The sequence below is a fragment of the Lycium barbarum genome, chromosome 9, assembly GCF_019175385.1.
Source record: "Lycium barbarum isolate Lr01 chromosome 9, ASM1917538v2, whole genome shotgun sequence".
NCBI classification, from domain to species: Eukaryota; Viridiplantae; Streptophyta; class Magnoliopsida; order Solanales; family Solanaceae; genus Lycium; species Lycium barbarum.
Genome location: NC_083345.1, coordinates 2,844,789 through 2,859,847, shown reverse-complemented (window position 1 = coordinate 2,859,847; position 15,059 = coordinate 2,844,789).

Genomic DNA, 15,059 nt, shown 5'->3' with positions numbered 1-15,059 from the left:
TCTACATAAAAAGTATAAGTTTTCATAATTAATAATTCACAATGAAAAGAGTTGTGGAAAATCGTAGTAAAAAAAGAATTATTTGAATCCCCAAATAGGTCAACCCTTATATAAATTGAGATAAAGGGAGTATTTTTTTCTCATTTTACCCTTACTATAAATTACAACATTTAAGAGCGAGAGGGAGTTGACATAGATTTATAATAAAGATTTATTAAGGAGAGATAACACGTGAATTATTTTAAGAGAGTAAAATAGTCAAAATTTTATTCTCATATATATTTTCTTAAGAGACAAGTAAATGAAAAACACGACAACTATTTTGAAAGAGTGGAAGTACTACTATTTATTTCTTCTAGGTTGTTAGTTATCTTCCTTCTTTTCTTCATCCATCAATAAGTTATACACGAAAATATGGTACCTATTTCAAAAGTTCAATCACGAGAACACAATTTTGCTGCTTGGATTTTGTACAAGGGACAAAGACGTAAATGGCCATCCGGATAAAACTATTGACATCGGATAATCCAAGAAATTTAAAAGACAAATTTTAGTATTTTCAAAATAGTTTCATTTCATAGCTATTTTCAACCAATTCCAGTATATGTATAGAAACCGTATCATTATTGTATAGAATATGTATCATACGTATCGAAACTGTAAACAAAGTGAATGAGTTCACTTGAGGTGCATAACAAAGCAAAAATAACATAGTAAAATCTAAAAGCTCAAGAGTGAAAAATTCAATCAAGCATGCAAACTCGCAAACAAGGTATATGAGGAAATAAAATCAGATGACACACTTGGAAACCCCAATTCTTTTAAAATAAAAGCTAATCCGGCAATTGATGGTTAATGGCAATATAGAAGTTGCTATTGGTTATTTTAGACGAGTCAGGGTGTTTTCATGGAGTCCTGGGCGGCTCAATACATTCAATGGCCTAAAGCAAATTTTAATAAGATATCGAAATTCACTCTCTTAACCTTTCTAGATGTAAAGCTATAAATTTATCCTTTTAAAGATCAATTCATTCAATCACTTTTTTTAATGGACAAATAAAAATAATTGATTTAGAAAGATTGAGTTTAAAACAGAATATAAAATTGTCATAAACCGGAAAAGTGTAGAACAAATGAATGAAAGAAGGAGAAATCAAAACCAATGGGGTAGATGTATATGCTAGTTAATAAAGATAGAAACTTAACATAATTTGCTCATTCATTTGAACAACTCAAATTAGAATCTAAAATGAATGTGTCGTTGAGGCTTAAAGGTAAATCTACAGAGTGGTGGTTAGATCAGTTCTAGTATATGAGGCAGAGTGTTGACCAGTCAAGACGTCCAGAAGATAAATGTAGCAAAGATGAGGATGCTCAGATAGATGTATAGGCATACTAGGAGGGATACAGTTAGGAACGAAGTTATACGAGACAAGGTGGGAATAGCATCAGTAGCAGACAAGATGAGAGAAGCGAGACTAAGATGATTCGGACATGTGAAAAGGAGGGGAGAGGATAAGCCACTGAGGAAGTGTGAGAGGTTGACTATAACAGGAGTTAGGAGAGGTAGATTTAGGGCAAAGAAGAACTGGGGGCGATGATTAGACAAGACATGACACAACTCCAGTTGACTGAGGACATGACCTTGGATAGGAAGATATAGAGGTCGAGGATTAGTAGGTACCAGAGTGTTGTCGTGCTTGTAGTTGTATGTTTTAGATAGTTGTGTAGTTTCTCTTCACTACTGTGTATTGATATATGTTACTATATTTGTTTTGTGCATTTGCTATTTTGTTATCTCTTTTCTTTTCTTACATTTCTGCTTCGGTTACATTTTTTTTAGCCGAGGGTCTATCGGAAACAACCTCTCTATCCCCAAAAAGGTAGAGGTAAGGTTTGTGTACATCCTACCCTCTCTAGACCTCACTTGTGGAATTACACTAGATCTGTTTTTGTTGTAAATTAAAATCTAAAATGAAATCATTTATTTATGATAATTAGAAAAATTATATACTGTATAATATTAAAGAACATTTCCAAGTCTTTTTTGATATAAAACTTATAAGATTTTAGTGACACAGTAATGCATTAAATCTTCTTTCCATATAATCAAGTTTTCATTTCAATATATCAAGTTACAACATTTTTTTCTTTAATTCTTCAGCAAAAATCTTCTTATAACCACAAAAAAAAAATTACTATATGTATCACAACATTACAATTGTTCGTTGTTCTCTTATATAGTCATGATACTAGGAATGCAGTAAAACAAAGTTAGAGCCTGTTTGGATGGGCTTATGTCTATAAGCTGAAAACAGTTTATAAGTTAAAAAAAAATAAGTTGGGGTAGTCTGAAAACAGCTTATAAGCTGTTTTAGATAAGTTAAGTCAAATGGGCCCAATTATTTTTTTGATCTTATTTTAAGCACAAAATGACTTTAAGTTGGCCAGTCAAACACTCAAAAAAAACTGAAAACAGTTTATAAGCAACTTATAAGCCAATCCAAACGGGCTCTTAATCTTTTACGTTTTTTTGTTAAATGATAATAGAACTTTCTATGATAATTTAGAGCTTCTAATTAAACTACTTAAATCTTTGTATCTACCAATAAGTTTTTGACAATAAAAACCAAGATATTGTATTGCAACAAATGACTTTTACTTTATTAATCTAAAAGAACCTTTCCAAAGTTATATAATAAGACATGTTATGCTGACTTTTTGTATACAACAAAACAATAAACACATATTTATGACTAGCTAATTATATAATAATAGTAGAAGTTTTTTAGTCCTCGGACTCTTGGGACCTAAAGCAGTTGCTTTAGTAGCCTTATCCTTGAGCCACACATGATTGGAGTACGCCTAACTCCCCTCTAATCTAAATATAAGTGCAAGTAATAAGCTAATTTCTACCAACTACGTAGTACAATATAATAATTTGCCACAAATTAAAGGTATAACAAAAAAGGATTGCCAATAACTGCCACCAACGTAACGCTCCGGACATAACAGAAAATAACCGCATGCCCGCTAAGAAGAAGAAATATAAAAGTTGCAACTAATTAATACCTGCACCTTCTATCAATTTAGTTTCTTACTATATGCTTCTTCTCTTCTTTCCTAGTTTCTTCAAACTTCATTTTCTTTTCTATCTTCTTTAAGGTTCATCTCTTTCCTATCTTGATCTGATTCACTCTCTTCAATGGATGTTGACTTAATTTTTAGAGGGGGAGGTTTTTCGACCCAGTCCCACCATGGTTCTTCACATATTAGAAGATTACGCAACAGGTAAAATTTCATTCCTAAAAGAGTAATTGGTTTTGACGTTCTATATGGAGACTCTAACCAATTTCATTTTTACTCAATTTTTATTGCTTGTAATTTGTTCTTCTTCGTTTAGGGGCATAACAACCACTGCAGCACTAAACCTCAACTTGGATTTAGCGCTCTAATCACACAAGCAAAGCAAAGAGAACTTGGTTTTAGTATTCACACTGCTTTTACAACAATGTGCTCCGACTGTACCACAATTCTTTCTGGTGATATTTTACCGACTCTATATGTGACTGTTTCTTCCGGTACCTTGCCTCTATATAGTGATCGCTCTAGTAGAACCACGATTTCTAGTGATGGTTCTAGAGATAACACGTTTCTTTTCGGTGGCCATTACTACTAAATGCCTCTTATGAACTGTCACGACCCAAATTGACACTCAGGCCGTGACTGGGCACCTGACGAGCTTCTACCCATAAGGCGAACCCTCTAAGAAAATCATGCAAAAATTAACGAATAAAATGAATAATACGCAAAGTCTCATAATATATATATAAAAACAAAAGTGTGGAAGCGAAATATAAATACTGAGTGTTGCCCATAAACCCCATAAAAATGTCTAAGTCATGGAACTACTAGTCTGAATATAAAAGTACGAGACGTAACTCAGAATACTACTAAGTTAACTGAAGAAGAAGAAGAGGCCTCCATGATCTAATGTTGGCTCACTTCTTCTGAACTGGACTGAACAAAGCTGGAATAAATCAAGTTTCGGCTACCTGGTCACCGTTAACCACACCTGTACACATACAACATCAACAAGTGTGAGTCTAAAAGACCCAGCAAGATCATCGACACTCTCAGCTTACCCCAGGGGCAAGCCTTTGAAATCCCTGATAATGCATAAAAGTAATTACACAGTACAAGTATATCAAATATATACAAATATTGAAGCTAAAGCTGAAATCATGAATCATAAACAAGCAAAACATGAAATACTCTAAATCTGAATCTATGCTCACGGGACATAGTATGTATTTACCTATGTCTTATTCTTCTGGAGAGGGCATTATTTACCCCCATCTTACTCGGACGAGCAATACATGAAATACACTGAATCTGCATGTAGGCTCACGGGACATAGTACGTATTTGTCTATGTATTACCCCATCTTTCGGAGAAGACATTATTTACCCCCATCTTACCCCGACGAGCAATAAATGCACTACACTGAATCTGAATCTATGCTCACGGGACATAGTACGTGTTTGTCTATGTCTTACCCCATCTTCCAGAGAGGGTATTATTTACCTCTATCTTACCTGGGTCACTTAAGATTCTAGCATCAATCTCTCACTGAACATCAATGGGACCTATAGAAGTGTGCCCCTCTAAAAATACGATAAGTGGAACATACATCCAATCAATACCACTTTCAAACTTTACATTTATTTAAATAGTATCTATTTAAGCGAATTTACGCTAAATGACTCATACGGTCATTACTTTAGAAACTTGAAAATGATCCAATTTAGATCATGTTTCCCCACTCACACGAACTAAACGGTTTAAATGCATACATACAACACAAACCATCTGTTTTTTACGAAAAACAAATAAACTAAGAGTTTAAGTCTCACTTGCCTTATAAGCGGTACGCAAACCTCTCTTGAAACGCCAGAATCTCTTCAAATATATTTGATAGCCTCAATCTATTCAAAACATAAATAACGAGTCCAAATTAGTGAAGAGTCAAAGTCCATAATTGACATGCTATTAGTCGACTAATACCTTCAATCTCTCACATATTATAAAAACGCAATGGTTTTTAAAAAAAATGCTTTCCCAACAGACTATGGTGAGTAAATACTCAAAATACCCCCCAACGTTGAACCAAAATCCCAACTACACACCTAACCTTTGGGGGGGTCCTATTACCTCCCTGGACAAAAATTTTCTGTATCAAAATGGCCCTTTTTTGCTAATGTGGGTTTCTTTAAATTCTTGATTGTTTGATCAAATTAATTGATGAACTTTGTTCTATTTCGTGTTAGGAAGTTTCCTTTCACATTTGGGTTTGTTTGGATTAGATTTGAGGAAGTTGGTGTGATTTTGTTTTTTCAACTCCTAATGAAGATGATGATGATAATGTTGATGAAGATGAAGGAGAATTGGGTATACGTTTTCGGATCCTTACTAAAAATGGAGTATGAAAAATTGAGAGATTTTTTTTTTAGTTGATTTGGTGTGATTTTTTTTTTTCAACTCCTAATGAAGACGATGGTGACGTGGCAGGTGGGCCAGGCGCGTGTAGACAAGCGCCTGTCCTAAATTGGGGGTTGTCATATTGGACTGCCACGTCAGCAAAAAAGAGGCATTTTGATACTGAAAAAATTTATCCAGGAGGATAATAGGACCCCCGCAAAGGTTAAATGTGTAGTTAGGATTTTGATCAAACATTGGGGGATATTTTAAGTATTTTCTCGACTGTGGTAGAAATTCTGTCTTTCTAATCTTTACCAACCCATGAGTTGTAGTTTATAAAACTAGTCTAACGATATTGCAGAAGCCCCAAACGAGTTCTTTGTGCAAATCAAAGTAAACTATAATCTTGAAAAGTTGTCCATTATATAAAAGTTATTATGCTATTCCCAATGCCTATTAAACCCAATCACTCACTCCATTATCATTGCGTCCCCAAATGGCAAATTCTTTACATTATGTCATAAAGAAGTAAGTGTACTCTCATTCTAATTCAATTCATGAAATATAGCTACGGAATAAATTTAGCATAGTACTTGGACACGATAGTTGGGGCTGGGACTGCCACTTCTCCCACTCTCGGTACCCGTTACCAAATCCTCTCTTGATGCTACAATGTTTCCTTCTCAATACCAGAAATCTTTCTACTCACTAATAACCTCTTAAACGTGGTCCGCAAAATTTGGGGGTGACTCGGCCCACTCCTCTCTTTTTTAAGAAAAAATAATATATTTAAGTTCTTAATTATTCAATCTATGTAATGTGATATTAGTCCATTATCCACTAATTAACTGACTATCTCAAACTATATATATAAATATACTACTAATGCTTTCAAGAAAATAAAAAAATATAAGCATATGATGTGGACTATATTCTATAGTTACCTCTCCGATATGAAACCCGTTAAAATTAGTAAGTTATAATTAAGGGAATAACTCTAAAATTCACTTGAGAATGAAAATATAGGGTCATTATATGAACACTCTCTTGGCAACATTTAAAGCTATATATTCTCCAAAACCCCGAATCAAAATCAAAGGCTTGTTTCAAATTTGGGGTTTGCTTGTTGAAGCTGTAATTAAATTCTATTTTAATTTGATTTGATCTTGTTAAATAATTTTTTCTTAAAAAAACTGAATATAGTTTAAATAGCAATGTAAAATTGGCTATCGGTGCATTTTTCCCAATATTTGCATTTTGCACAAATAACTGAAACATTTAGAAATCGTACAATTGAAACTTTTCTTTTCTTTATCTTCATACATCCAAAATTGCTTTCAAAATATCAATGCTCTGTTAGACCCTTAACGAACAAAATTATTCATACCTTAAAGATTAATTAGCAAGACATTTCATTTAATTTCTGTATCGATGGAGTAATAAACACTTCGCATGTGCAATTCGCAAAAATAGAGAGGCTTTTATATTTTTAGTTGCAAATATTTCATAATGCAGAGACAATTTCTACATTATTTTTCGTTGTCATCCTATTTTTTTTTTCTTCTTTCCTTCAAGAAAATCGAAGTATACAATAGCATTGCAATTTTTTAATTATGCATAATACATTCTCTCTTGTGACGTTATAAAATCTAAAATAAAAATCCAATAATTTAGTTTTCTTATGAAATTATTTCTAGTGCTTGGTTACCTTTTATTGGTAAAACAAATTATTGAAGAGGATTGTTCCTAATGATTGGCAACCTAGTATTGATAAAAGAAAATCTTTTTCGACAAAATGTCAAAAAGAAATTTCAGTTGATTTAGGAGAAAAAGGCATTTCTTTTACGAATATTGTAACAGTTTGATATTATTGTCAATTTTTAATATAAAAGCATCAGGAAAATGTTACAAGTCCTATAATATTTTCGAGCTTTGATCGCTTTACTTATTAAAATCTTACTCCATAATCAACATATGCCAAGTATTTATACTCCATTTATTTTAATTTTAAGACTTTTAAGTTTTAATCAAATGAATAAAAAATAAATGAATATATAAATCTCTCACGACTCCACTTATGATCTCTTTTAATTTGTGAATCTTGAACCAAACATTTGTTGAACTTCCTACAAGAAAACTGTTGAGAATACATGTTGACGATGGCATAAAAATAATGGTACTGATTTTCCTTTTCTTGAAACTTTAGTGGTTCAATTGACATAAACGAAAATTTGTGAAAATCATTTACGCCCCCCCCCCCCCCCCCCCCCCCCTCCCCTGCAGGCCCTCACAACTATGTTTAAAAAATCAAACTCTCCCCTCAACTTTGAACAATAGACATTCTCCTCCCTTGATCCTATTTGACTTTTTTAAATGCTTATTTTACCCTTACATTATAACTATTCTCTTATTTTTTTTAATTCTTTAAAATCCTGATATTTTTCGTTTTCTTAATTTACGTAACAAATTTCTTATAAAAAATAAATATTATTTTCTAGGTGAAGAAAAAAGTGAGAAATATTAATTGAGTATATAAGTGAAGATGTTAATAAAATAAATTAGCAGAATAAATTAAAAAAATTATTAAAAATAATCAAAACCTTAATATTTATTTATAAAAGTAAAAATTAACAAGTGTTCATAAAAGTATTGTTCTACTTATAATGTTAATGAACTTAAATAAGAATTTATAAATACCTAGATTAAAAGAATAAATATCATATATATTATAAAGTGTATTACATAAATGGAGAATTGAAAAAAATAAGGGCAAAACAGTCATTGCATAAGATAAAGGGAGGGAAAATGTCTATTGTTTAAAGTTAAAAAAAAAAAAAAAGGAGTTGGGGATGGGGTGGAGAGAATTGATTTTTAAAGCATAGTTTGGGGAGGGGTGAAAACGAAAATTATATGGCCTAAATGAATTTACAGTAACTGCCTATAAGGATATAACGTGCTTGAATTATTATGGCTCAGCACAAGCTTTTATATCCCAATAGGTTAGTTGATTATTTCCTCCCAAAATAAGTGTTATCCTAGCGAATAAAATTTATTTTAAAATAAGTCTCGTTTTAGTAATTCAAGAAAAAACAATTGGCAAATGATTCCAATCATACATGTAGCATTAAAGAAATAGTCCTCTTTAAGATTGCTCAATTCTAAAAAAAAATATCAGTTTAGTAAACTCTACATTGTATTTATTATTTTTTTAATAGACGTATTTTTTACTAAGATGACACTTATTTTAGAACGGAGGGGGGTAGAAAGTAAACTTTTATAATACGTTAGTAAGTAGTACTAGGGCGAAATAAGATCCCTTGGCCTCTTACAATTTAATATCTTTTTTAAATCTCTTATGTATTTTTTTTCAGATCTCTTATATGTAAAAAAATGAAAATTTCTTGTAAAACAGTCATAAAACTTTTTTTTTTTTTTTTTGGTAAAAGGCTAAAAATCAATTTCTTGGGTTGTTCGTTGTTTGTCTAATGCTATCCAAATTAAGCTCTGTGTGAAAGGATTGTTGATCGAAAAGAAAAACGATTTGGGAAAAGTTGTCCTTTGGAAAGCACGTGAAACTAGGGGACAAAGGTCTCTCTCAGTGGGCCCAATTTTGGGCTTTAACAATTATTGGGCCTTGGATTTTTGTGGGTCCATATGATTATTATCTAGGGATTATCTGTTTCTTTCCCGGTAGTTATCCACTCAAAAGACATATTGCGCAATAATTGGAGATCTAATTACTCCATCGTAATTTAAAAATTAGATTTTAAAAAAAAAAAAAAAACTTACTCCGTGCTTTTTAATTTGTCTGTCATACTTATCTTTGTAGTTTGCTTACAAACGAATTCAAAAATATAGTAACTTCTTACACGACATATTTAAAAGCATAAGATCAAAGAATATTTTGGTACATTACATATATATTTAATTTAAGATCACACAATTGAAAAATCTTCTTTATCTTTTAATCTCATGCTAAATCAAACTAAGACAAATAAATTGAAACGGAGGAGGTATTATACAGTGGCGTATCTAGCATGGTAGACGGTAGGGCTTCAATTGAACCCCTAATTTTCGCGGAGTATAAATTTATGCGTAAAGTTGCTAAAGTTGTATAAATAGTAGATATGAATCCATAACTTTAATAATGTAATGTATTCAATGCTAAGAATCTTAAGATTAAACTCATATAATTTATATCCTGAATTCGCCTCAGGTATTATATATGGAGACTTTGATATTCCTCCTATTTGGTGAGGGAGATAACCGTTTCTTGTTTCAATAAACTTTTTTTAGAGTCAATAGTTACATATAGAGGGGCCATGACATTCATTCCTCACAAGTCACCCCAATATATAGAACCATTTTTGGAATTCCACATTTTTAAAAGGACAGTAAATAAATATTTGAAAGTTACTCTCTTGTCACAAATAAAGTGTCGCTTTAGCACAAATCTTCTTTATCCCAAAATAATTATCACTTTAAAAATTGAAGACAATAATTAGTAATTATTTTGAACTATATCTTTATATTAAATAGCTACTTTTTCTTCTTAATAGTGCTTAATTCTTAAAAAACGTCTAATAAATTAGAGATACTTAGTAATGATGCCTTGTATTTTTTTTTTAATGGGTTTGAAAAGAATTAAAACTACGCTTATTTTGGGATGAATCCTGAAATTCGAAGCATTGACTTCTTCAAAGTTTGAACGACTGGAAAAAGAAAGAATATAAAATGTTGATCTATCTCCGACAAAAGCATGAGTTTGTTGGAAGTATATAATTTATTCCCCATATAAAAATAAGATGCTTTCAATATGCATGGAGTCAAATGCATAAGAATCTACAATATAAATTAATAAAACACCTTTTTTAATTGCTTGTCAAATTCTTTTATCAAATTAAACAATTGTGGATCTTATAAAGTATTATATTCCCTCTGTTTCAATTTGTTTGAACCTATTTCCTTTTTAGTTCGTGCCAAAATGAATGACCTCTTTCCTAATTTGGAAACAAATTCACTTTATGAATGATTTACAGCCACACAAATTTTCAAAGCTTATTTTGAACCACGAGTTTCAAAAGTCTTCCCTCTTTCTTAAATGTCATGCCCAGTCAAATGAGTTCATATAAATTGAAACGAAAGGAGTATTATTTTAATCAAGTTAAATAATTTGAATAATAAGTATTATTTTCATATATCTATCGCTTAGATTCTCAACAAAAGTTGACTAGAGGCTTCACACAAAAACAAATGAAATATAAAACACACCGACGGTGACTTCATAGCAATTTCTTCTGGGCCCTTGTTTTGGCCAATTTGCTAGATTGTCCTTATTTGGCGGTGGTCTTTAATTTTAGTCCTTCGCCTAAAAATGAATGAATTTCGGATTCGAATCTCAACTCAGTCAAAAATTTTTAAAAAAAATTCGCAAGATTGTGTTTGAATTCGCAAGACAGAATTTCCCTGCAAAACTCTACTTTAAAGCAGACAAAACTGTGTCATAGTTTACTACCTTATAACGTAGAGTTTGCCTTAAGGCAACAAATTCTACCTTAAGGCAGAGTTTGCCTTCATGCATAAGGCGATTTTTTTTTAAAATTTTTGACTGAGCGAGAGTTCCAACCCGGAACCCATAAGTTTTTTGGCGAAGGGCAAAAATTAAACGCCAACAATTTGAGGGACAGAAATTAAAGACCAGTGCCTTTGAAGGGAAAATCCGCGCAAAAAAGGTGCCTCTTTTTATCGCTGAAAATAATAAGTGGCGTTTAGTTCAAAAATATGAAGAAGAGCTTTGTCCCTCGGGCTACGTCATAATCGAGCCCAAAAATGTGTGCAACATATGAATTTATGTGTGCTTTATAAGTTCTTTATATTTCTCTTTCATCTAAATATCACAAGTTTCACCTACGATGTCATGTTCACTTATTTAGAAGCTTGTCGTCTTAGAACTTTCAGTCATTTTCTTTGGTCCGTCCTCTGTTATGGATGTCACACGCACCCCCTTTTAGAAACTCAGTTCCACCAGTGTACTAAGGGAATTGTCGACACTGATATTATATTTGTCACATACCAATTCCATGATAGATATCATCCGCTTTGACCCAACAGACCTCACGAATTTGTTCTTTGGGTCACGCTATCATCGAGCCCAAAAGCAAACGTACTATGTGAATGTTTTATGCCTTATAAAACTCTCTACTTTCCTCTTTTATTCTGATGTGGGATTCACTACCTAGAAGCTTGTTAATCCTTCTCTTCTCAGGTGGGACAATGGTGGAACTTTTCAGGTCTATGACATCAAAGAGGAAGAGGCGACACTTTTTTAGGGATTTAGGATCAGCTTTCCTAAATGATACATATATTAGTTTACTTTTTGCACTTATGTACTTTTGTTTTGCTTTTTGTTACATTGGACCCTTTGCTCTTTAATTATAATAAAATCTGCCCCTTGGGGCTTTAATATAAAAATAAAATAAAAATCCTTCTCTTTAATCTACCCTCGTCGGCCCGCCATTCATCATCAACGTCACAATTAATATTAGGAAGTGACTATAACAAACACTGATTTTTTCACAAAGCTTGTTCTAGAAAAATATGAACCAAAATCCAACTTAAAGTCTTTGTTGACTTTGAGGTTAAGAAGCTCAGCCACATGATTAGATTGTCATTATCTAATAGTCGCAGGCATGTGACAGCACTTTCTGTTGGCAAATAAAATGCATAAATGCATTTACAATATATCCAAGAGGGACACGACGAATCTGCTTATTTGTCCGCTAGTTTATGCTTCCCAAAATGGGGACTCAAGAAAGTAAATAAATGAACAAATGAAAGAAAAAATAAAAATGAGGAAAGTGGAAGTAATTCCGATGCTTCTGTAGTTGTACCTTATTTAAATAATAAATGATTTCTCACCTGCGGTTCAATATGTACTTTAGGACTGATTAATTCAAATTTACATCTGGAACTCACTTTGAGGATGGGAAATTTTTTCCTACCAAAGGTGATTTCTTTTTCGCAGCTGAACCCAAGATATCTGTGGTTAAGGATAAATACGTGAGCGTTAACTCACCTCGAATAAGCTCTTAAATGAATTGGCTCAAGCTCACGTCAAGCTTGCTTAAATAAAAAAAAATTCAAATGCTGCTCTTTTGTTATTGTGAACAATTATTTTACACTAAAACATTTGTTGAGGTTTTAGCCTCCAATTAGTAGAGACTAAAATCCCGTCAATTGCAACTTTCAACCTCCGCAAATTACTCATTTTTTTGTGGTTGGTTGGGATTTTGGAGGGGGGGGGGGGTCACTTCTTCTGTATGATTAGTAAAATAAATTACTATTTTTTTTTGTGAAAAAAGTAAATTAATGATGCCATACAACTCGAAACTCATTCACTATTGTAATCTATTACTCGATCCAAAAGAATAACACACAATGAAATAATATGAAGATTGAACCATCTAATGATTGAGCTTATCCATGCTGTCTTACTGGAGTTTGAGAATATAATTTTTCTATTTATGATATGTATAGAAAATATCACGAAATAATGAACAACAATTAATTGTGAATTAGAGTTGCATCTTTCAATAAACAATACTATGAGATAGATACTTGAAAACACACGTACAACTTTTTGAAATTAAAATTAAAAAGATGTGTTTACATATTAGGCATTTTAATCATCATCATCATTGTTTTTTATGGCTTTTTTTAAAAAAAAAGTCTTAATCTCAAGTGAATGTGTATTTTCTCAGTAAAAAGTTATGCGTATTTGAGAATGCACTTATCCCTCATAATTATGTGTATACTGGTTTTCAGGTTTATAATGTCTTAAATACTTCTCACTTATTGCCTTAAGATTTTCGATTGAATAGTTAAATTCTTTCACAGGATATCGAAACCAAACATTGGTGAGTTCAATTCTTTTACATAACCACTTTCTTTCCTTATGTCCTATCGCTTCTGGATAATAAGGAAAAAACGAGAATTCTTCAATTTATGTGTAAACTTAATTAAGAAATGTATTACACGTGCGTCATGATGTTAGCGGATGCACTTAAATATTCCTCATTGGTTGTTTAAGGATTTCTAAAGGAATTTATAATCTCTTGAACTACTCCACCATTTGCCTTAAGCGTTTGGATTGAGCACTCAATTTGTTCGCGATGCGACACTTTTCTTTCTAATTTTATTTGTCTTTGAAATTGTCTACTGAGTCAAATCAACCATTTATTATCCATGATTTTGAAACTTATTAAGAAAATAAACTCAAACAATATTGTTAAAGCAAAACCTTAGATTGAACCCTGATAAAATAAAGCCTCTCCATGCCTCTCTCTCCATTGTTCTTTCTCTTTCGTATATATTATTCCAATCCAAGAAGATCAAACATAACCAAAATCAAATGTCAACATGCAAGTGCATGTAACACCCCACTTTCACAACTAAATATCACAATCAAGTGTAAACCGAATTAATCGATCGATGTATTACACAAAGATATAAATGATTTATTATTAGACCGTACAAATATTAAAAGTGTTAAAGATCATAAAGTAGATGGAGAAAGCATCTTGGACAAAAATAATTCTATTAAAATCTAAGATAAAGTCATAAGTAAGATATTAATAAAAGATAAAGGAAGTTTAATGAAAAATGAATATGGATTTGGCGGTATGATTGGCTACAAAGGTGTATTTGGTTGTATAATTCGATTAAAATTTCTAAACATAAAAAATGATTGCCGCTCATGATGTTCGAAAGTCAACGATGTTCTATCATTTCTTTTTAACTTTTTTGGGCTCCTTTTATAGTGAAAATCAGTATCCCAATATTTACAAAATACTCCTAGTTTTTTTTTCCAGTGCCGGTTAGTTTCGTCTTCAATCTTCTGTTTGATTTTTTTTTTTTTTTTAATGAAGTCACATCGAGAGCTACGAACTAATGTTTGCTATTTAAGAATTGCTTCATGAATATAATTAGAAATGTTTGATGCTTCCTAAGGTTTTTTATGATCCTGAAGTCACCAAATGAATGGCCAAAAAAATTGATCAAATTCGGACGCAACTATATTATTCAACGGTAATACGAACTCGACCCTCTCTTATCCACTCCAAGATACTATAGCATATCGGGAATAAGTTGCTTTTACTAGTCTAATTTTCTAGCTTTACCACAAGCCTTATTTTCTTCTTCATTTTCAAATGTTTGACTTGAATCTTTGTAGTACTGAATTTTTGAAGACAATTAGATTTATTCAACAAAGTTGACATGATCTCACCCATCTATTTATTTAAAATTTGCGTACCAAATCCCAATCAGAACAAATAACTCAAGAGTCTTTTATTTCTTACCAAAACAACCCAAATAATCTCTATAATGATATAACTCTACTTCTATTGCTTATTAAAGAAGGAACGAATCCATTAACCCTTGCTCCTCACTCTTCTTTTATTTCCTACCAAAAGCAACAAAGCAATTTATAAACCTTTTTACTTTTACTTTTCTAGTCCTTTGACTATTTCCTCACTTAATAATTAAGGAAAATATTTCATCTTTTACTTCCTCTTCAT